Source organism: Schistocerca piceifrons, chromosome 5 (genome assembly GCF_021461385.2).
Source record: "Schistocerca piceifrons isolate TAMUIC-IGC-003096 chromosome 5, iqSchPice1.1, whole genome shotgun sequence".
NCBI lineage: Eukaryota > Metazoa > Arthropoda > Insecta > Orthoptera > Acrididae > Schistocerca > Schistocerca piceifrons.
In genome coordinates this window covers 107,739,493-107,759,090 of record NC_060142.1, presented here as the reverse complement: position 1 = coordinate 107,759,090, position 19,598 = coordinate 107,739,493, and the positions used below count along the sequence as shown (strand labels likewise).

General features: G+C 45.3%; 1 protein-coding gene across 4 annotated transcripts in view; it reads left to right on the top strand.

Moving 5' to 3' along the window:
- LOC124798436 (nuclear factor of activated T-cells 5-like) overlaps positions 1–19,598 on the top strand; it is a 393,026-nt gene that overhangs the window by 111,720 nt on the left and 261,708 nt on the right. The window contains exon 1 of one of the 4 annotated variants that reach the window (XM_047261849.1): positions 17,092–17,108. The exons of the other annotated variants lie outside the window; for them this stretch is intronic. The gene's annotated coding sequence lies outside the window, so the exon portion shown is untranslated. Of the gene's footprint in view, positions 1–17,091; positions 17,109–19,598 lie in introns of those variants that run through there. 4 annotated transcript variants of the gene reach the window in all.

Here is a 19,598-nt window from a genome sequence, read left to right as displayed (position 1 = left end):
CTTAACATCTATGGTCATCAGTCCCCTAGAACTTAGAACTACTTAAACCTAACTAACCTAAGGACATCACACAACACCCAGTCATCACGAGGCAGAGAAAATCCCTGACCCTGCCGGGAATGGAACCCGGGAACCCGGGCGCGGGAAGCGAGAACGCTACCACACGACCACGAGCTGCGGACACTTCGAAGATGACGAGAGTGTCAGTTATGCAGTGAGCGCATGGCTACGCCTACAGGACTAGAGCTTTTACCAGCAGGGAATACATGCTCTTCCACAACGTTGGCGTACGGCCGTAGAGCAGGTTGGAGACTATGTAGAAAGATAGAACATGGACAAGACATGTTGATATATATTGTCAGCAAATTCTGACTCTTAACAATGAATATGTTCTGAGAAAAAAATGTGGGGCAGTACTTGTTGAAATATCCTCGTACACTTGTCGCTCGCATTGCGTAGCCTGTCATCATTTTATGTGAACTGACGGTGAAGGGGGGAGAAATGAAAGGAAACGGAAGGAGTTACTGATGTAAGCCGCATCGGGACATACGCGGAATCACATAACTGTCATGATTTGTCAGTGTGTAAAAATTACTTTGCTGGTACCCCTAGCGGTTATACTGCGAAAACCTGAGCTCTGTGTGCTCGGAACGTATCGCAAATGAATGAACGTATTAAAAATGTACTGTAGTTGAAGTGGTATCCTTACTTGGACGTTTCGGAGAGCAGCATTACGTAAACGCAGGCAAAGTGTCCGGCCAGATAGCGACCAGCGGCGGTGGCTGGCTGCGTCGCCCTGCACGAGCCCCCCGCGGGCAGTACCTCTGCTGGCCCCCGGGCGTAGCGCGGTGCAGCCGCCGCAAGACGTGGCAGAATGCACTTTGCCCTCGCAAGCCACTGTCGGTCTCGCGCAGTTCCAAGAAGGCTCCGGAAGCGACGTCGAGATTCCTGTTACACTACCCTTCAGGGTACACTGACCCGCGGTGCAGATGTGTGCAAGTGGTGACGTATTACACTGTCTCAGTTATTTGACAACTCTGTTAGAAAAGCAAGGACCACGATCTAACTTTTTATACACTACTGGCCATTAAAATTGCCACACCAAGAAGAAATGGCGATGATAAACGGGTATTCATTGGACAAATATATTATACTAGAAATGACATGTGGTTACATTTTCACGCAATTTGGGTGCATAGATCCTGAGAAATCGGTAGCCTACCCAGAACAACCAACTCTGGCCGTAATATCGGCCTTGATACGCCTGGGCATTGAGTCAAACAGAGCTTGGATGCTGTGTAAAGGTAGAGCTGCCCATGCAGCTTCAACACGACACCACAGTTCATCAAGAGTAGTGACTGGCGTATTGTGACGAGCCAGTTGCTCGGCCACCATTGGCCAGACGTTTTTAATTGGTGAGAGATCTGGAGAATGTGCTAGCCAGGGCAGCAGTCGAACATTTTCTGTATCCAGAAAGGCCCGCACAGGACCTGCAACATGCAGTCGTGCATTATCCTGCTGAAATGTAGGGTTTTGCAGGGATCGAATGAAGGGTAGAGCCACGGGTCGTAACAGATCTGGAATGTAACGCCCACTGTTCAAAGTGCCGTCAATGCGAACAAGAGGTGACCGAGACGTGTAACCAATGGCACCCCATACCATCACGGCGGGTGATACGACAGTATGACGGTGACGAATACACGCTTCCAATTTGCGTTCACCGCGATGTCGCCAAACACGGATGCGACCATTATGATGCTGTAAACAGAACCTGGATTCGTCCGAAAAAATGACGTTTTGCCATTCGTGCACCCAGGTTAGTCGTTGAGTACACCATCGCAGGCGCTCCTGTCTGTGATGCAGCGTCAAAGGTAACCACAGCTGATAGTCGATGCTGCTGCAAACGTCGTCGAACTGTTCGTGCAGATGGTTGTTGTCTTGCAAACGTCCCCATCTGTTGACTCAGGGATCGCGACGTGGCTGTACGATCCGTTACAGCCATGCGGATAAGATGCCTGTCATGTCGACTGCTAGTGATACGACGCCGTTGGGATCCAGCACGGCGTTCCGTATTACCCTCCTGAACCCACCGATTCCGTATTCTGCTAACAGTCATTGGATCTCGACCAACGCGAGCAGCAGTGTCGCGATACGATAAACCGCAATCGCGATAGGCTACAATCCTACCTGTACCAAAGTCGGAAACGTGATGGTACACGTTTCTCCTCCTTGCACGAGGCATCACAACAACGTTTCACCAGGCAACGCCGGTCAACTGCTGTTTGTGTATGAGAAATCGGTTGGAAACGTTCCTCGTGTCAGCACGTTGTGGGTGTCGCCACCGACGCCAACCTTGTGTGAATGCTCTGAAAAGCTAATCATTTGCATATCACAGTATCTTCTTCCTGTCGGTTAAATTTCGCGTCTGTAGCACGTCATCTTTGTTGCGTAGCAATTTTAATGGCCAGTAGTGTAAAAGAAATCATGAAAATATCTCAGGGCACCATCAAATGTTTTGCAAAACGACTTTTATAAAAGACATTTGACAACGAATTTTACAGTATAATACTGGCGTACGAGGGCGGCTGCATGGTGTGTTTTTCGTGCACAGGACTACAGAAGACTATGCTTTGTCGCCAGTGTGGTCTCCGTGTCTGTCCGACGCCACACGTTCCAACAGTTGACTACCCTGGCAAATGGCAACACAGGGGTGCGCGTCATATTGGGCCATTGTTTCAGCTTATGACTCAGCCCAGCACAATTTGTAGGCTCGGAAAACTGTCGATTTTGCTTCTGAACACTGCAGCAGGCAAGTAGTCTGGCCATACCTGATCTAACATCGAAATCACCACTAAACGCTGTACCCGCAACCTGGAGCGTACGCTACAGATAGGGGCGGCGAATGTCGCTATTGTTCGGAGCTTCAGATGCTGCACTGTCCCTTACCGTTGGACATAGCCGCACCACCACATTCTTAGCTGAACACTATAAGGAGAACTTTGCGGACTGGCCATCTTCGATTTTCTTCAGACTTCTTCAGTGCTCGAATATGAGTTTCCTAAACCTGATGCGACAAGTGACAGAAAAATCGTATGACCTACAAGGAATCGAGCCAAGACAGGTTTGTAGTTCGACACCTTTTCAACGGAGCCATCACCCGACTCCGTAGATGAGGTCGCTAACGCACGTTTCTGCGGTGGCTCTTCGAGATGAGCCGGTTCGAATGCCGGTGGAGGAAGAAGTTGTCACGGCCAGTAGTCGACCGATAAGGTGAGGAGAGATGGTGGCTGATCAACAGACTTTGCACCAATGCCCTGGATTAAATTCCTAACTTATCTGCAGTATCTCATCAAGCGAGGGCATGTGATGGTGGTGATGGTGGTCTGTACGTCGAATAGAGACGCTTAGCGCGATGGCCCCCTCGGTGATATTTGAGAGGAGAAAGCTGTGAGCCGGCACAGGTTTTCTCTCTCTCCCTTATCATCATCATCATCATTATACAACACGGACACAACACTATACTATACATGCATCCATTACACATACCTCCACAAATACACATATCATACATCTCACATATCCGCAAGGAAATGGACCAGTGTGCTGCAAGGGTTGTCCCCTTCTGGATACGATCTTCTAGCTAGTTTTGGGGGAACCCCGCTTCTCATCAGACTTCTCCTCTGAAATGACAGCCATTACATAGTAACAGGCGCAGGTATGTTGACAAATAATAGTTTATGATTCCTATTACAAACTGGTTTAACTTCTGATCGACAATAACTTCTGACAACCAATAACAAGAGCAGACTCTTATAATGTTTCTGAATCAAATTTGGTTCTGTATTATCTGTAGATCTCCCTGGTTGCCAAGCCCCACGCTCACAGAACTTCACCATGGCATGCCGATCCGTGAGCCCTGCCTGCTCTGACGTCACGAGCAGCCGTTTAGCTCGCCGGGATATATCTCCAACATAAATCACCATAACTCAAACAGAACCTGATTTCCTTTTGCCTACATCTATCATTACTTGAACCTAGTCTTTCACAGTTCAGTTCTCACCATTATATTTTCTATAAACACAAATACACACTATCTCGCAATCTCAAATCAGCAATAAGGGTGCAGATCACCAACACCCATTGACTACCATGTGCGTTTGCACCCTTACACTGCTCAGGAATAACCACCTTTCGCACAGGCGGCTGAACCTATCACGTTGGCCAACATACGATATTTACATTTTACTGAACCATCGAGCGTTGATTTCCCAATAACGTATATTGTAGCCTGACGACATAAATATTTTTTATAAAATTCAAACTATCACTGACGAAGTCAGTTTTTATCAGGAAGTTAGCATACGACCAGGAAACAACTACACAGTACTTTCTCCAGTTATACTTTAGTAGCCTTAGCGTATGTTAACATTTTCCAGAGAAAGATAAAAATACGCAAGTAATTCAGACAAGTCTAAAAATGGACTTTCATCTACATCTATGTGACCTCTCTCCAATTTACACTTAAGTGTATGGCAGAGGGGTACATAGAATCACTCTCAGACTATTTCTCGAGCGTTCGACTTTGGAATGAATACCACTTGCGAAAAATAAATACCTAAATCTTTCCAGGCAAGCTCTGAGTTCTCTAATTTTATTACGATGATCATGTCCACCTGTGTGAGTCGAAGTCAAACAAAATCCTTCAATATTCGGAGCAGAAAGCTGGTGATTGGAATTTCGTGATAAGATCTCGCCGCAACGAAAAACGCCTTCATTTTTATGATTGCCACCCCAACTCCAGACTCCGTGACAGTCTCCCTCCTATTTCGCGATAGTACAAACCGGGTTGCTCTTTCAACATTTCGATGTCGTCCTCCGTTAGCACTGTGTGTCAAGGATCCACACCGCACAGCAGTACTCCGGAAGAGGACAGACAAAAGTAGTGTAGGTAGTCTCTTATGTAGATCCGTCGCATCACCTAAGTATTCTGCCAGCAAAACGCAGTCTCTGGTTCGCCTTCCCCACAGTCTTTTCTATAATGGGTAGAATAAAAGATGCTTGTAATTGTAATCCATAGGTATTTAACTGAATCGACGACCTTTAAATTTGTGTGGCTGGTCTTAAAACAGAAGTGTAACGGTTTCTTTTAGTACTCATATGGAGGAACTCACACTTTTTTATTGTTTAGGGTCAGTTGCCACTTTTCGCACTCTACAAATATCTTGTTAAATTCGTGTTGATCTTCTGAGATGACTTTGCTAGATGATAAATGACAGCAGCGCCTGCGAACAATCTGAGAGGATTGCTCAGATTGTCTGATACATCATTTATATAGATTAAGAACAGTCGAGGGATTGCAACACTTCTTCGCCGAACCACAGACATCGCTTCTTTTTTTATTAGATAACTTCCCCTCAGTTACTACGAACTATGACCTTTCTGACCGGAAATCGTGGATGCAATCGCATAACAGAAATGATACTCCATATGGACGCAATTAATTTTCATGTTATTTCTCAACTACTGTTACTGTTGGAAATATTTTTGTCTTCTCTGATAAAGAAGGGAAAAAGATATTTGACGTCTTGGAATTTTGACTTCATTATCTTCTGTCAGTGTAAAGCTGGTTGAAAAGCAGCTTCACTTTCATTCGGAGTGCAACCGTACGCCAAAGACCTACATAATTGCCTCGCACAAAAATGTACTTGTTGGGTGCGTCACCTTAATAGATTCATAGTCCACTGAGTTTAACAGTTTTCTTCACAGAAGGTTGGGGTTCCGATCTACAACTTTATAGATGTTGAATATCAATAATGGTCTACTTTACAGATGAAGCAGGGTGTTGCATGCTGTAGAGAAGAAATGTAAATCTATGCCAGTCATCTGTACTCAGGCAACGGCCTTGCCGCAGTGGATACACCGGTTCCCGTGAGATCACCGAAGTTAAGCGCTGTCGGGCGTGGTCGGCGCTTGGATGGGTGACCATCCAGGCCGCCATGCGCTGTTGCAATTTTTCGGGGTGCACTCAGCCTCGTGATGCCAATTAAGGAGCTACTCGACCAAATAGTAGCGGCTTCGGTCAAGAATACCATCTTACGACCGGAAGAGCGGTGTGCTGGCCCCACGCCCCCTCCTATCCGCATCCTCCGCCGAGGATGACACGGCGGTCGGATGGTCCCGGTAGGCCACACCGGAAGAGCGGTGTGCTGACCCCACGCCCCCTCCTATCCGCATCCTCCGCCGAGGATGACACGGCGGTCGGATGGTCCCGGTAGGCCACTCGTGGCCTGAAGACGGAGTGCATCTGTACTCCAACAAATAGACTTTTCTTCTAGACTTCAGGAAAAAAGATGAGCCACTCTGTCCTGCACAGGCTCTTTAATTACGAACAACTATTGCGCCCTACATCAATTTTAACTTGCTTCCTGTATTCATCCCATGACGTTTCTGTGCAGTTTTTAGCCATCTACGCTTACCCTCCAATAAAAACTGGGCAATTCCTTGATTCCTCCGAATGTGTCATATTGACCCATACCAGTACCTATGAATTAGTTATCCCTTCTATCCATCAAATCTTCAGCACTCTTCTGTAGCATCACATTTCAAAAGCATCTGTTCTCTTCTTGTGTGAAGTGCCTATCGTCCACTTTCATTTCCGTGCAAGGTTACACTCCTGTCAAACACCTCCAGAAAAAATTTCCTGTTACGTACGTTTAAATCAGGTGTTAACAAATTCCTCTTTTTCAGAAATGCGTATTGTGCTATAATCTTTCGGCATTTTATATCTACACTACTTCGACCATCATAGCCGGCCGCTGTGGTCGAGCGGTTCTAGGCGCTTCAGTCCGGAACCACGCGGTTGCTACGGTCTCAGGTTCGAATCCTGCCTCGGGCATGGATGTGTGTGATGTCCTTAGGTTAGTTACGTTTAAGTAGTTCTAAGTCTAGGGTATTGATGACCTCAGATGTTATGTCCCATAGTGCCATTTGAACCATTTCGACCATCATAAGTTACTTTGCTCCCAAATACCAAAATTCATCTGTTATTATTATTGCCTCATTTACTAATCTAATTCTCTCTGCACCCCCTGATTTAATCTGACTACATTGGTTCAAGTGGCTCTGAGCATTATGGGACTTAACAGCTATGGTCATCAGTCCCCTAGAACTTAGAACTACTTAAACTACTTAAACATCACACAACACCCAGTCATCACGAGGCAGAGAAAATCCATGATCCCGCCGGGAATCGAACCCGGGAACCCGGGCGCGGGAAGCGAGAACGCTACCGCACGACCACGAGCTGCGGACTTGACTACATTCCATTACCTTTGTTTCACCACTCTTGATAGTCATCTTATAATCAGTTTTCAAGCAGCTATCCCTTCCGCCCAACTGCTCTTCCAATTCGTTTGCTGTCTCCGACAGAATAACAATGTCAGTGGCAAAACTCTTCTTTTTTTATTTCATCGCAATGAACTTTAATTCTTTCTTGAAATTTTTCTTTGCTTTCCTTAACTGTTTGCTCAGCCTTGTCTCAGTCCATTCTCAACCTCTGCTTTCCTTTCCTGTCTTTCGACTCTTACATCTGCAGTCTGGTTTCTGTACAAGTCTTGCTTAACCTGTCGCTTCCTCTATTTTTAACCCTGCTCTTTCCAGAATTACAAAGAGTGTAACGTAGTCAGCACTGTCACAAGCTTACTATGAATCTACAAATTCGGTAAACATAGACTTGCATTTTTTTAAAACTGTCTTCTAAGGTAAATCGTAGGGTCAGTATTGCCTCGAGCGTTTCGACATTTCGTTGGAACCCGACCTGATCGTTCCAGAGATCGGCCAGTGTTTTTCCATTCTTCTGTAAATGATTCGAGTCATTATTTTACAACCATGTCTCATGAGACTGATAGCTAGGCAATATTCAGATCTGTCAATACCTGTCTTCTTTCAGGAATTGGAAATACTACATTCTTACTGAAGTGTGAGGGTATTTCGCCCGTGATCTGTATTGTGCACTCCAGGTGGAATAATTTTGTCATTTCTGACTCTCTCGAGGATATCAGTAGTTCTGAGGGAACGTCGTCTACTCCATGGGTCTTGTTTCGACTCTCATACGGAGGAGATGAGTTTTCGTATCGATCATAGCCGGGCTGTGAAAGAATACAGGGCGTGGACAAAAACATGGAGACAGCAAAACCGCTACACATTACCATACGTTACATGATGACGGGAAACCGTTGTTATTCCAAACGCCCTCCAGTCGTCTCGGGATGCATAAATACAGTTCCAGTATAGTTTTCAATTGAATCTTATGCCATCTTTGCTCCAAAGTACTGACAAATTCAGGTAACGATGCTGGAGGAGGTAACAGCGATCACGCACCCATCTCTCTCTAACGTAGGCTACAAAAGCTCAATAATATTGAGATCTGTTGCCTGTAGTGGCCAGGGGAGATGTGACAATTCATCCTCGTGCTTACAAAACCAGTCCCGGACGATGCGAGCTGCGTGAACAGGTGCCCTGTCGTCATGGAGCACAGTATCACCATTGGGAAACAAACTTTGTACCATGGGATGGACCTAATCAGCCAAAATGGTGACATAATCAATGGCAGTAATGCCATCTGGCTGACTATGGGGCCGATGGTTAACCACAATATAGCTGCCGAAATCATCACCGAATCCCCGCCACGTTTCACTCGTGGAACGTAAACTCCGTCAATAGTTGGAAACGGTGTAAAGTAAGATTCATCCGACCAAACGACATTCTTCCATTGTTCCATAGTCCAGGTTTTATGGCTTCGGCACCACGTTGGTCTGTTACGGACGTTTGCATCACTGATAATTGCTTTTGAGATTGCAGCTCGCCCTGAAATTGGCAGTTAATGGAGCTCTCGTCGTATTGTTTTGCCGGTGACAGGGTTCAGGATTGCGACATTCAGTTCTACAGTGACTTTTGCAGTTGCCATCCTTTTAATTTTCATCACAATGCTCTTCAACGACGGTCCGTTGTGACTTAACAGGTGACTTTTTTTCTGTGTATGCGTTATAAATCTTCGATACTGTGCCTTTTGAAACACCAGATGCTTTGACTGTATTGGTCGTGGACACATCCACCATACGAATACCAACAATTTGCTCTCGTTGGATTTCACGTAGCTCTGACATAAGGCAGTCCCAACTAGGCAGGACGTGACCACGGCTGACACTTGCAACGTGTTGAGGACTATGCACAGCTGCTGTTCGTAGTCAAATACAATAGCGCAACCTGCAGGCCTGGCTAGCATATGCATTTGTGTTCAAGCATATATGTCTCGCGGTATTTCCATATTTTTATCCACGGACTGTTTGTATAGAAAGTAAGTGCTCAAAAAAACGTTATGCAAGTTCCTCATGACATGAATAGTTCGTATTTATTCGAAGACCTCCTTCTCAACACTCTTTTGACCACAGGAAATAACTGTGTGCAGCCTCCCGTGTAATGGAGATAAAAACAAACGTGCGCTGTCATTTCGGGTCAACGAAGTGCGCTGAGTCTGCACTCGTAAACGTCATACTGTGGCTGGTGTGCGCTGTTCGGTCTGTCAGCATGCCTGGATTTCAAGCTTAGGTCATGCGCGCATCATTACTTCACAATAAGAAGGCTTGTTAGAACAGGAAAAATGTCCACATCATTCTTCACTGAAGCGCCAAAGAAACTGGTGCAGGCATGCGCATTCAAGTACAGAGATAAGTAAAGAGGCAGAATACGGAGCTGCGGTCGGCAACGCCCATATAAGACAACAAGTGTCTGGCGCAGTTGTTAGATCGATTACTGCTGCTACAGTCGCAGATTATCTGTATTTTAGTGACTTGGAACGAGGTGCTATAGTCAGCGTAAGAGCGATGGGACACAGCATCTCCGAGGTAGCGATGAAGTGGGGATTTTCCCCTACGACCATTTCGTGTACCGTCAATATAAGGAATCCGGTGAAACATCAAATCTCCGACATCGCTAAGGCGGAAAAAGATCCTGCAAGAACGGGATCAACGACGTCTGAAAAAATCGTTGAACGCGACAGAAGGGCAACCCTTCCGCAAATTGCTGCAGATTCAATGCTTGGCCATCAACAAGTGTTCGCGCGCCAATCATTCAACGAAACATCATCGAAATGGGCTTTCGGAGCCGAAGGCCCACTCGTGTACCCTTGATGACTGCACGACACAAAGCTCTACGCCTCGCCTGGGCCTACCTGGGCCCATCGACACCGTCATTGGACTATTGACGACTGGAAACATGTTGCCTGGTCGGACGAGTCTCGTTTGAGCGGATGAACGAGTACGGTATGGAGACAACCTGCGTATCAGTAGGGGACTGTTCAAGCTGGTGGAGACTCTGTAATGGTGTGTGACGTGTGCAGTTGGAATTATATGGGACTCCTGATACGTCCAGATACGACTGTGCAGGTGACTCGTACGTAAGCATCCTGTCTGATCACCTGCATCCATTCATGTGCATTGTGCACTCCGACGCACTTGGGCAATTCCAGCAGGACAATGCGACACCCCACACGTCCAGAATTGCTACAGAGTAGCATGAGGAACACGCTTCTGAGTTTAAACACTTCCGCTGGCCACCAAACTCCGCGGACATGAACATTATCGAGCATATGTGGGATGCCTTGCAACGTGCTGTTCAGAAGAGATCTCCAACCACTCGAAATCTTACGGATTTATGGACGACCCTGCAGGATTCACTGGGTCAGTTCCCTCCAGCACTACTTCAGACACTAGTCGAGTCCAAGCCACGTCGTGTTGCGGCACTTCTGCGTGCTCGCGGGGGCTCTACACGATATTAGTCGGGTGTACCAGTTTCTTTGGCTCTTCAGTGTAACATTCGGCCGCAGCGAGACGCAAAAACACTGAAGTAGTGGTAGCCTGCTATGAACACCAGCTGAGAACAGCTTCCTACAGATAATGGGTAGGGCACGCTCCGCGAACAAGTAGTATAAATCGACTTTTTCTTTTCGGAAGCAACTAGCGTGGGAAAGGTTGCCTGTGCAAGGGAATTGAAATTGTAATAACGGTGTGGGGTTCCCATCACCGGCGAGTGCAGGATTTGTCTGACGCGTGACGATCGCCGGAGATGTGAATAGCACCATTCCAGCTTTTGGCAAAATCTGAGCGTTCATCTACAGTGACTGCGTATCTTTTCTCATTCCATTTTCCGATTATGCTCATTATGTGGACATTGACGTATTACGATTCTGAAAGTACGCGAAACTCGTCTGAAAAGACGAATCGCCGTAACTCAAGCGCTCTTGATCCGTGGTTTGTCCGTTAGGATATAGTCCGTTAAGATGTAGTCCGTTAGGATGTAGGCAAAAGCAGAAATTATCAGTGACAAGAGAGTACAAATAATGTAGATGTAGAGAGGCAGCTGTCTCCAGTTGCTGATTAGCGGTCTCGTGAGTAGCATTTCCAAATTTCGTTTAGTATTTACGGAGGTCATGAAACACGGTTCTGAAGGATCCGTCGAAAGAGTAAGTTGTATGCCATCATCAAGTTTCACTTTCTTTCATTTAATTACATACTCGGCCGAGCAGTAGAGACAACACTGAACGAAAGACAATCCCACGTGACAGTCTTCCGAACGATACAATTATAGTAAAATGGTTCAAATGGCTCTGAACACTGTGGGACGTAACATCTGAGGTCATCAGTCCCCTAGAACTTAGAACTACTTAAACCTAACTAACCTAAGGACAACACACACATCCATGCCCGAGGCAGGATTCGAACCTGCGACCGTAGCGGTCGCGCGGTTCCAGACTGAAGCGCTTGGAACCGCTCGGCCACACCGGCCGGCAATTATAGTACGTCTATTCAAAAAAGCGAAGGGAATATCGAACAGTTGCTCAAAGGTTGCGCTAACGTACCTGTGTCTCATTATTTCTTATCACCATAACTTATTTTCCTTCTTCCCCCCCGCCCTGCCACAGTACCTTTTATTGAATCGCATTCAAGGAGACTATATTATTTATAGTGGAAAACTTTATACTTCTCGATCATTAGAGTACATTGATGAAGAAATTTTTTTTTGTTCTCGGTCCTTCCGAACACCTCACAGGAAAGATTTGCATAGCATAATTTTTTCTTGTAAATTAATCTTAAAAAACCAACCATGTGACATGACGCAATGAGCAGCATCCTCGCCGATACATTAGCGTTGACATTTGTGGCCACTCATCCCGATGTAGATTATCCTTATTTCCTGAAATCACTTCAGGCGAAGGAATGCCTCACTAGACAAACTTCATTTGATTTCCTTGCAATTTCTTGCGGTTCCAATCCGAACTTGTGGTGTGTCGCTAATGACCTCGTTGTGGACGAAGCGCTAAATATTTAAATCATCATTCCTTTTGAAAAACCCCCGTGAAATCGTATTTAAACTTCGTAGTACAACAGATCCATACACCTCCCCCCCCCCCTCCTAATTCCATTATCATATGGGATAAAATTAAAATTAATATACAAGTACGGGGATTTGATTGATTTAGTGATGAATATTATGAGCTTTCGAGGTAGAAGACAGAACTCTGGACTGTGAAGGTCACGCAAATGCATACTTTCTTGCATTACGAGTGCTTTCAAGCGGCCGACGCTCACGCCACACTTTTTCCTTTAGTGTGATACTTGCGTTCTGGAGTGGTGTTCATTGTCATTTGTCCTTATTATGAGAAAGGCGGTATTACAGTAAATAATAAACTCACTGCAAGTCTTCGGTAAAACGAATTTAACTTCACTTGAAGCAACAGTTGGGTGCCCTGGTTCATTATATTGACACAAAGTACGAAATACACATCTTCACAGTGTGACAGATTCTATTTGTGTTTACACACACACACACACACACACACACACACACACACACACACACACACACATAAACACACACACATACGCGCGCGCGATTCAAAAAGGATAAAGCAGGTAGATTAACTTTCAACTTTCCGTCACGGTGGTAAAGTGATCTGAGACGGAGCAAGTTCTTTAATAACGCTAGATTGTGGAGAAAATGCTTTTTTTTTTTTTTCAAAGAAGCCATTTTGCAGCATTTGCCTCAGTGTTTGGGGAAGCTACGGTAAACGCAAATTAATGTGGCGGGATATGAATTTGATCACCACTTGACCTAATTGAGAGTGCAGTGTCTTGCGAACGGAGCCACTTCGCTTGTCTCAGATATAGGTAAAATTTGACGGGTGAAAGTGGTGTGAAATAGAGCTAAAGTTACTTATCATGTATGTATAATGGTATGGCGTTTTAACTTAACAAAGTAGCGAAAACAGCAGTGAACGAGGCACAACATTAAAGTTCGTTCTCGCGTCGTTATTTCAAGGGAAACTGCAACATAATGACTGCAGTAGATATATCTCAATGTAAATGAATGCAAATCCTTAGTTGTACGGTGAAGAAAAATGAGTTTACAGCTGTTGAATCATTAGCTGTATAATATAATGTTGTAGGCCGGATGTGACTAGTCTCTGCGGTCTTATTTATACTTTTTGAAGACATGTATGTTATTAATAATGTCATGGGTGAGGTACAAGTAGATTGACATGTTGTTGTACATTTCGGGCCCTTTACCTTAATCATCAGAGTTTGAAGACATACTCAGAAACGAACGTATGAAACAGGCGTCTTTTGTATTTCACGCTCATATGACGGCTGTACAAGACCTATGTAAGGCAATTAGCGGAAACTTTCCGTGGGTGCGACTGATAGCAATGGGCTTTTAACGACCAGAGCATTATAAATTACAATGAAACAAACAAGCTAAGTCCGTTGTGCGAAGCTTCCTCTTTTTTACATTCGTTTTGTGTAATTTCCCGAAGAGTACAATGTGAAACAGCAGCAGAATATCTGACGCATTATCGGTAGTTTTCCTTTCCGTGTGCCCAGCGCTGTAGCGCAAAATAAACGACGCGATGCTATTTGAGTTATTGGACAGTCTGTGATGGCAACTTTTCATTCTTGCTGAGTATATGTAATGTTTGTTCAGCATAGTTCAGTTCAGTGGTAGCCCAACTAAACTGCACACTGTCTCCTGCACACACTTTTCCTCTGGCAAAAGGCAAAAATGACAAGCTGCCCGTGGCTCGTGGTGCACTTTAATCTGTAGGTCGTCGTATATCTGCCTGGCTAAATCAGTTGGAAGATCGGAAGAAGGTAACAACGCTTCACCTCCTGTGGGACCATGCGTAGTAAAGTACTGCGATGTCCAAAACAACAGTATGGTTGTTACAGCATTACTCACATATTAGGTATTGCTTCTGTCGAATTATTGTCCATCACACTTCTGCCACTGTCTACGCTTCACATGCATTTAGGTACTTGTAGACTTCACGACTCGTCTGTTTGTCTTTATTATTGCTTACTGACTAGGGCCCTTATCCAATGCGAGCATTCTCGTGCAGCATTCTCTATTTGCGTTCAGTTATTTTCGGCTACGAAAGACCATGGGCTAAGGCAATACCTCTATTTTCCTCTCATCGCGTTCCTAATTTCAATTCACCGCCCGTCGTAAGATTAATTATTGCAGCTGTCTTCTTAGTAGGTGTGTCACAGTCTCTCCGAGGACCTTCTCGTTTTAGTGGCTTTGCTGATAAACAAGAGTCCGGGCTTCAAATTCTGGCAGCTTCCAAGATGATCGTGAAATGTTTTTCGTAGAGAAGTCGTATATGTGTTGGAAAATCCAGCACTGGGCTGCGGTTCTCATTGCACATCAAACATTGCTTTACTTCATTGACTTCCCATTAGATACAGCTTATCATTCGGTCTTGTTTGCGGAGTGATGAGTAGGAGGGCAGCAGCAGAAATCGAGCTGAAGAGACCTAGTTACTTGGCTCAGTGATGAAAGACATCGGACTTACTTTCGGAAGGAGCAGTTTTTAAAACACCTGTGCCGTCATCAAGATTAGGATTTTGCGTGGTTTCTGTGAATAGGTTAAGGCGAATGTTTGGGTGACTCATTTGAGAAAGATATCCCTGTTTTCCTTCTCCATACTCATCCACAGTTCGAGCTTGTGCGTAAACTCTAATGACGTCGCAGCTGGACGCTAAACTCCAGTCTTCATTGAAGATGTGATTGTGACACGTAACTGCTTGTTTTGTTGTTCGAAAACGTGACACTGCGTTACGGATGAGATAGAACGAGACAACAAACATTCTGCACTAATGCTTAATTGTATTTTTTGTCATTTAGCGACCTTGTGAAAAACTAGAATTTTTGCCGATGCAGTTAATACAGAACCTGAAAGAATAGCAAGTTTTCTGTACGCGCTCAAAGTGACAATGCGTTCGTTCTAGGTTAAGAACGGCCTCTAGCGACCTTTGTGATGTGTACAGTTAGCAGTGGGTGCACGAGATAGTCTTGGCCGCTACGCAAGTCGTAGCTGCACAGGAAATCCCAGACGCACTGCAGTGCATGTGACTGGAGTCACGGTGTCAAGTTAATACACGCTCGCCTCCACTGAAATTTCTGCCGATACAGTAAATCACGTGAGTGTATTTCTTGTTTTACTAGTGCTGCTCAAGCACGTTCAGTTAATTGATTCTTGGATTTCAAGTAATTGGTTAATCCATTGACATCTGTGCTTCGCAACACTTGTTAACAGTGTATGCCGGAGGATACTTTTATGTTTGGGTAGTGTTAAGGTAATTTCGTTGACGAAACCCGGCGTTTATGTTCGTAACAGTGGTAAATTTCGAATTGCCAGCTAAAATATGAAGACCACGCGATATCTACCGTCCGCCGTGTCATTCTATGGCATGTGGCATGATGCGGTTGGGGAAATGATCCGTTCGTTGCGCCAGTGATCAGCAGAGGAATGTTAATCCACTTTCACTAGTAGAATAGAGCTCCATTTTTAACCAGACTGCAGATGTAAGAGTCGAAAGAAGACATGAAAGGAAAGCAGAGATTGAGAACGGACTGAGACAGGGCTGCAGCCTATCCTCGGTGTTATTCACTGAGCAAACAGTTAAAAACAAAGAAAAATTTCAAGAAAGAATTAAAGTTCATTTCGATGAAATAAAAGAAAAGAAGAGTTTTGCCACTGACAGAATAACACTGTCAGAGACAGCAAACGAATTGGAAGAGCAGTTGGACGGAAGGGATAGCTGCTTGAAAACTGATTATAAGATGACTATCAAGAGTGGTGAAACAAAGGTAATGGAATGTAGCCAAATTAAATCAGGGGGTGCAGAGAGAATTAGATTAGTAAATGAGGCAATAAAAATAACAGATGAGTTTTGCTATTTGGGAGCAAAGTAACTTATGATGGTCGAAATGGTTCAAATGGCACTATGGGACGTCATCAATACCCTAGACTTAGAACTACTTAAACATAACTAAGGACATTACACACATCCATGCCCGAGGCAGGATTCGAACCTGCGACCGTAGCAGCAGCGCGGTTACGGACTGAAGCGCCTAGAACCGCTCGGCCGCAGCGGCCGGCATTTGTGTTCCATTTAGATGATCATTGCATATTCGGATTTTCTATTAAATTCTGCAAATTCACTGGAGGCACAGAAACGTTCATGTGCTTTTTGCAAGCTAAACCAATTAATTCGGTGTACAACTTTCACCCCTGGAAAACCAGTAATTCTTTTCAGTGTGGGGATGGCCAAATTCCGTGGCGCCCAAATACAGTAGATATGATTTCACCAGCGCCTACAGAGTGAAGTAAGAAGTACTCGTGGACCAAAAGGAATTATTGTGTCTTTAGTTCTAGATGTGGTTCGAACTGTGTTGTATATCTGTTTCCAATTTTTAAAAGGCTTTAACTAAAAATTTTGATTTTACATATAAGCCTGTAATCTCTGAATTGAGCAATAACCTGAGTTGATGATCTTAGTACGGTAGTGTACAGGAACGGGCGTATGGTCGCCAAGATTACTGCGGATTTAAGAAAACTCCATTATAGCTTGTTCCTTCCATATGTGTGTTTTAGAGTGCTGAAATACTTTTGTCGGTACATGTAACAACATTTAAAGTAACTGCTTAGTGACTATTTGACTGTTCTCGTTTCAGGACAGCTTTTGAAAAAGTCCGTAATGGCCGCTTGGGTAAGTTGGCGCCAGCCGTGTATGTCCCATGTGGAAGTCTTTTAATCTGTTGTTTACTCGAGCGTGGAAGCTTGTCGCAACGCCCATTTGCATAATAATCTATCACCAATGCAGCTCTAACCCCAATACCGGCGCAAGCCCCGCGCGGCCCGGCGCGGCCTACCGGCTGTTACCAAGCCCGCGTGTCCGCCGTGTGTGCCTATTGATCGCTCGCTTCCCCCGTTCCTCGTCCTCTCATCATCGTAATTATCCTAATTGGTCGCAAACAGGCTACTTTCGAAATCGATATGTGACCGCGACGGAGCTACCCTTCCTACTATCTCCAGCTTTTAATTACACGTTGACGTTACAGTGCCATTCCGACTGAACGAGCGATTAGCTTGGAAATCGTCGGTGAATAACACTTACTTGAACTATGACTATCAAGCCACTGGCGGACTTGATTGAAACTGCCTTGTAGGCGTTGTCGCTGCCGTCAGAAACAATTACAAACAACTGCTTTCGAAATGGCACCACGAATAGCGCTTGGTACAGAGACTGGCAGTCAACTAGAATGTTAATAACTCTAATGAAATGTGCGAAAATAGACGAAAAGGCCAGATATCATTTGACCGATCATTCAGAGGGATCGTTGGCGTACTAGTGGTAGCATTGATACTACTCGCTTGATGGATAAAACTGTCCGGACCGCCGGAATAGTGAACACTGAATGGCCTGCTTTTCACAGTGGTAACTGTGGACCAAGTCATACGGAAACAGTTTGTTCGACAAACTCTCACATATACGCCGCCTCGGTAACTGCGAGGTCAGCGCGGCAGATTGCTAAACGCAGGGGCCCGGGTTCGATTCCCGACCGGGTCGTATATTTTCTCTGCTGGGGGACTGCGAGCCGTGTTGTGTTGTCCTTAGTTTCGTACCGTCATAACTGACACGGAAATCGCTTGCATGGCGTCAATCGACAGGTCTGACCATATGTAACTTCGTATCAGGGTACGGGCTGGCCCTAGTGAATGTTCTGGATTGCCGAAGGACACTCCTATCTTCCACTGTTGAGATTGCATGGTCATGTTCCAAAAACCAAATAAAAAAAAAAGCCTCCCATATGAATAGCGTTCAGCAGAACAGACAAAGTCTATAATAATGTACAGCGTGCGACAGTTTGGACTTAAAAGATGAAACAAAACACACCTGGGATGAATTACCGATGCTCAATTCGTGATCCCAAGTACATTTGCACACCTGCTGTCCTTGCCACCTGCACTGAAGCTATAGTTAGGTCCAGAGCCTTAGCTATCGAATTCCTTGTTGATTAAATGTGTAGAGCGAACTTCGTGTCCATCCTTGTGCCCCTTGCTATGAAGAAAATACTGTGTACTGGAATGTCCAAGAGTCAGCTGCTCTTCATCTACATCTACATGTACATTTATACTCCGCAAGCCACCCAACGTTGTGTGCCGGAAGGCACTTCACGTGACACTGTCATTAGCTCCCTTTCCTGTTCGAGTCGCGTATGGTTCGCGGGAAGAACGACTGGCGGAAAGCCTCCGTGCGCGCTCGAATCTCTCTAATTTTACATTCGTGATCTCCTCGGGAGGTATAAGTAGGGGGAAGCAATATATTCGATACCTCATCCAGAAACGCACCCTCTCGAAACCTGGACAGCAAGCTACACCGCGATACAGATCGCCTCTCTTGCAGAGTCTGCCACTTGAGTTTGCTAAACATCTCCGTAACGCTATCACGGTTACCAAATAACCCTGTGACGAAACGCGCCGCTCTTCTTTGGATCTTCTCTATCTCCTCTGTCAACTCGACCTGGTACGGATCCCACACTGATGAGCAATGGTTCAAATGGCTGTGAGCACTATGGGACATAACTTCGGAGGTCATCAGTCCCATAGAACTTAGAACTACCTTAAACCTAACTAACCTAACGACATCACACACATCCATGCTCGAGGCAGGATTCGAACCTGCGACCGTAGCGGTTGCGCGGTTCCAGACTTTAGCACTTAGAACCGCTCGGCCACCCAGGCCGGCTAATGAGCAATACTCAAGTATAGGTCGAACGAGCGTTTTGTAAGCCATCTCCTTCGTTGATGGACTACATTTTCTAAGGACTCTCCCAATGAATCCCAACCTGGCACCCGCCTTACCATCAATGCTCAAAGCGGTGAGTGCAAAACATTCAGAAGTACACACTAATGAGGCAAAACATTACGACCACACGATTAATACCGTGGTGCTCCACCTTTGGAAGGCAATACAGGAGAAATTTTGCGTGGCGTGGATTCCTCAAGTCCTCGGTATGATCCCGGCGGAATGCGCCACCAAATATGTCTACGCAGAGGTCACGTAATTCCTGTGAATTATGGACCAGTGATTTGTGGTCGCAAAGCGGGCGCCCGATAGCATTCCAGGTGTATTCCATCGGTCGAGATCAGGCGAATTTGGTGGCGAAAACATCAACGTGACGTCACTATACGCTCC